The 5244-nt window shown below is 41.2% G+C and overlaps 1 long non-coding RNA gene across 3 annotated transcripts; it reads right to left on the reverse strand.

The window, feature by feature from the left end:
* Positions 1 to 605: 605 nt before the first annotated feature.
* On the reverse strand, positions 606 to 2766 carry LOC132452995 (uncharacterized). 3 transcript variants are annotated; one of them, XR_009524547.1, is made up of 3 exons: positions 1278 to 2623; positions 1081 to 1168; positions 606 to 920 (listed from the first exon to the last, which is right to left on the reverse strand). It is a non-coding gene; the product is annotated as an uncharacterized LOC132452995 (long non-coding RNA). The 3 variants fall into 3 exon arrangements; XR_009524548.1 differs by having other exon boundaries at positions 1967 to 2620; XR_009524546.1 differs by having other exon boundaries at positions 1081 to 2766.
* Positions 2767 to 5244: the final 2478 nt, after the last annotated feature.

The raw sequence follows: 5244 nt of genomic DNA on the forward strand, positions 1-5244 counted from the left end.
CGTCAAGAAAAAAAACATAAGGGGTAACACTGTTGTTTTTTATTGGCCGTCATGAAAAAAAACATAAGGGGTAACACTGTCGTTTTTTATTGGTCGTCATGAAAAAAAACATGAGGGGTAACACTATTGTTTTTTATTGGTCGTCATGAATAAAAACATAAGGGGTAACACTGTAGTTTTTATCAAATGAAACGTAAAGGGTAACACTGTCGTTTTTTATCTGTCGTCATGAAAACCCCATAAGGGGTAACACTGTCGTTTTTATCAAATGACAAAAGAGGGGTAACACTGTTGTTTTTATCAAATGAAGCATAAGGGGTAACACTGTCGTTTTTCTTTGGTCGTCATGAAAAAAAACATAAGGGGTAACACTGTCGATATTTATAAATTTAAACATAGGGGGTAACACTGTTGTTTTTATCAAATGAACTTTTCATACACAAGGCAGACTCAAAGTGCTTCACATATAAACATTGTCATACAATAAAATAATAGATAGAAACATATGCAAAGAAATGAGTAAAATAGAAAGTTAAAAAGGCCTTTTACTATTAAAATTGAAAATAAAGGCAAAGTTAAAAAAGCTTTTTAGAAAGTTCAATGTATTTAAGATTTAGCAGAAAGCTAATGCAAACATAAAAGTCTTCAGTCTTGTTTTAAAGGTGCTCAGAGTGTGTTACCTTAAACAAATGTTCAGGAATGTTCGTTTCCAATTCTTTGATTAAAATATAAATTTAAATATATACATTTAGCAGAAATAAATGAAATGGGGTGTGTGTGTGTCCCTCGGCCATATTTATTTGGCATTCAGGAGATATGTGTCCATGTATGTGTTCAAATAAAACACCTAACCCATACCTTGGGTTTCCTGACCACAAGTTGGTCAGTGGGTTCCGGGCGAATCCCCTGGAGCGAATCCCCTTGAGCAAAAAAATAAGATGTCAGCACATAAATCATATCGTCAGTGTAGCAACACTTAAGTCAGTGTTATTCGCGTCTGTCTATATAGTAGAACTTCAAATACTATTATTGTGTAGACTATACAGGATGTTTGGCTAGGCCTGAGTTATACACATAAACCAGTGTCCTTGGTCCACGACTGCAGAACACTGGTGCACGACAGAGGTGTTGGCACGCTTTTCTCCCCTGTGAAGTGGTAGTCATGTGTCTGGAAGAGCAGATATCAAACAAAACATTACAATCTGCAACAGCAGACATGAAACACAACATTATCATCTGCAACAGCAGATCTGGAGAAAGAGAGAGCATTTTGGAACAGCAACAAGAAACAATAATAATAAAAACACACACAGACTGAACATGCACCTGAATCTGTGAAGGTCTGAAACCATGCTCTAGGCTATCCATTAGGCTATATGTTACGAGGTGGGCCTGTTGTTTGAATCCCAAAATGTAAATCTTATTAACGTGGTCAGAAAGGTAGGCCTAAGTAACAGTCCCATTGATTCACAAAAGACTACGAAAAGCGAGATAGAGTTTGATTTCAGACTAGGCCTGACTTCCTAGCACTGTAACCTGCAGGTTGTGAGGCTCATCGGTTTTCTTCTGGGAACAGTAGCAGTTTGCCCAAACTGCTACTTCCAAATTAACTAAATCTGACACTGCAGTAAGAGAGGGAAAGATTAACACATCATACAGCAAAATGTATGGGCATTGGTAGCCTATGACAGCCACCCAGCCACTATGTTCTGACAGTAGCCTGGAGCTAATCTGAACTGCTATCGACACTTGCATGTACGGTAGGCAGTGCCTACCTACCTATACCAAACATCTTGTGGTTCGTCAGGCAAAGTTTCAGAGACACTCAAACTAAATATTTATTCCTACCAGTGTAAATAATATTTTGCGATTAATTAAAAAGGATACGTTTTAACTGACATGTATTACACTTAGTGCCATCTGTCACAGTCAAGCTACACAGTGTCAACAGAATTAAAACACTTACCTCTGTCATTAAAAATGTACTTCTCCCAGAAGAACTTATATCCCTTACGTAGTTTGGACCTTAGATGTTTGGACACGTCAGTGTTGATGTACGATCCTAAGGACGTCGTCGTACGTCGTACGTCGTACGATGTTCTTCCGGTCTTCAATTGTTGCGTGACATAGGCCTATTACCTCATTGCAAATTAAAACAGTGCTAAAAAACACTAGCTTTTGCTAGATGAGTCATTGTCTCTTCTCTTATTTAATTACGTGGTTAAGAGTGGAATAGCATGCAATCATAACTATGACACTTTGCGATGGTCATTACCAACAGATTGTTTTTCGAGAGTTGATGCATTTTTACTTCTATAATTAACACTTCTGGATAGCGCAAAGTGTGATAGAGACTACAAGTTGAGTGCTGTTTTAATGCGTTGGTCCAAAGTGAATGTTGATGTTCATTTGAGTCGCTTGTTATTACCTGATTTGATTTCATAATACATGGGTTGTTCAGGGGCCGGGCCAACCCATCGCAAACAATGGGCCCCATGTGAATTGTCAGCCACCATTTGAAGTATCACCCATTTAATAAGTGCAGCCTATGGCACAGTTTAAAATTGCTCAATATTTATAAGCTAATGTCTTCCTCCAGTTTTCGCCCATCTTGGTCTAACATCCAGTTCCTTTACAATATCTTTTATCTTCTAAAAGGACTACGTTTTTAATTTTGACAATGTGTACCGTAACAATGAATAATTTTACAATGTGAAATACTGGATCAAGAGAGCTAACCTCAAATGTGTAACTAATGGTTCAACACAAAAAAATAATACAATTCATAAACATTCAAAATAGAGATGAGAACAAAGTCATCCATTCAGAACAGTCATATCCATTACTCCTTAACAATGTTCTTTCTATTTTTGCCAAGTACCCTGTCCATCCATGTAGAAACAAGAAGAGAATGGTCTGTTCGGATGTCAGGTCAGGGCGCACACACGAGACTCGCGTTCGACATGCTCTGAAAACACTGTGATGATGATGAAGATGTCCTCTCTCTCTCTCTCTCTCTCTCTCTCTCTCTCTCTCTCTCTCTCTCTCTCTCTCTCTCTCTCTCTCTCTCTCTCTCTCTCTCTCTCTCTCTCTCTCTCAACGGGAGCACCACAATATGTGTCTGAACGAGTCGAGGGGCGCGTGGCACTAAAGTACACGTTGTACATTTAGCAAGTGACTTGGCCTTCTCGGTCCCCCCCCCCACCCCCCCACAGGCCAACGAGGCCCGGTCCCTGCAGATAGAGAGAAAAAGAGAGAGAGAGAGAGAGAGAGAGAGAGAGAGGGAAAGCTGGGGAGAGAGAGGTCAACTCTGTGCAGCAGGGAGAAAGTGGACTTGACAATTGTGAAAGATTTAGTGGCGGGCCGTTTAGAGTGATCATCTTTTCCTCTTTGTCAGCAGGTAGCGAGAGATTCCTCTGCCCTCTCTGTGTCCTTTATTCGGGATGGACGGTGGGGAGGGAGGGAGGGAGGGAGGGAGGGAGGGGAGAGGATCCTGTCACGATATATGTGCCGACTCCCCCAACCCACCTTCTCTTCCCCCCTGATGAGGAATAGCAGTAAAGTGCCCCCTTTTAAAGACGGCAATTGTGCAGTGTTGTCTGATTGTAATCCTTATTATCATTGTTATTTACATTACTGTAGAGAATGGACCAACCTCTGCTCTGATTTTTTTTATTATTATTATTATTTTATTTTTTTCATACATAGTCGTGTCCCTAATCTTGTACTGTACATTGACTGGTTGAATAAAGGATTGATGATGATGACGATGTTATCTCATCCGCCTCAACGGTATTTGACCTGATTGGTTATACCGAGCCATTGCTACCATCTCAGATAAAGGGGAAATGGGTCTGCGGAAGAGAACCGCTATAACAATACTTTTGACAGAGTTTTCCACATAACTGCTGCCGCTGAAACCTCTCTCATTTAGCGCCGTGGTTAAGACACATCATTAGTTTGTATTGGTCATTAACCAATGCCATTGTCAGGATTTTGGCGGGAAGACGTTCAATTTGTTAGCGGGGCTACGGAGCCACAAGCCAATACAATACTTTTGAAAAGAGTTATCACACTTTTTTTTTCATTTTTTTTTTTCATTTAAGCCTACTTTTACACTACGCAGCTCCCCTCGGTATTAGATGGCTTACATTTCTTCAAGAGCACTTAATGTTACGGCTCAGAGGAGTTCTCCAGGCATCCTAAATCCCAGCGACGGCGCTTCGTAGATTTCACTAAATGAAGAAATTAAATGAGGGGCCGCCTCGGTGAATTGGATTAAAATATCCTTATTACTCCTGCAAATTAATAGGAAGGAAAGGTGTAAGAATACCTTTTAAACGACGTGTGAGAACTCACACCAATTAGCTCTATAATTACGAGATCAATGAAGCTATCGCATAATGCATGCTTTCCAGAGGTAAGCTTGATAGATCAACATATTTTAACATTCGTTTTTATTTTTATCTCTCATTGATACTTTGGCAACTTTCACGGACACTAAGATGGAAAAGTTAGAAGCTGGTGACGGACCTATGTGTCTCACTTTGTTGAATGAATCGAGGAAGGTTTAAACGGGATTGTTTCCATCCGTCTTGACTCCCAGCCTTAAGGTGCTGGGATTAATCCCCAGTGTTCTTAGTCCAGGCATCCCTTTAGCCAGATGCCCTTACCCCTTCACCTTAATGAACTTTATCTGAAAGGATCACAGGGCACTTTAGAAGAAGCTTTTCCTAAATTCCTAAAAATTCAATGTGCTGGAACAACTGAGTACGGATCATACGGTTTGAATTCAAATGTTTAGTCAAAGATAAAAGTTAAAACGTCAAATACAATTTATTTTGGGTGTTGCAATATCCCCGCTCCAGCAGAAAATAGAATGAGATAATAAAGCAAGAATAAAAAGTAGGATAATGAGCCCAAGGGCTTCCAGGTTTAAGTGGACAAACTTAGGCCCTGGACCATGAATCATTGACCTCTGGAGTCACTTCAAAGAACCCCACCGCCTCCCAGCAGCCAATGAGAAGCCTCCCTGCTGCCACCCGGCCCCGCTCATCTGCCAAGGAAAAGCCCCCCCCCCCCGGCTCCACAGCCGCCACTCAGCAGCCAATGAAAAGCCTCTCCACTGCCACCCGGCCCCTCTCAGCAGCCAATGAGAAGCTTCCCCACTGCTACACAGCCGCCACTCAGCAGCCAATGAAAAGCCTCTCCACTGCCACCCGGCCCCTCTCAGCAGCCAATGAG

The sequence above is a fragment of the Gadus macrocephalus genome, chromosome 23 (assembly GCF_031168955.1).
Source record: "Gadus macrocephalus chromosome 23, ASM3116895v1".
Classification (NCBI taxonomy): domain Eukaryota; kingdom Metazoa; phylum Chordata; class Actinopteri; order Gadiformes; family Gadidae; genus Gadus; species Gadus macrocephalus.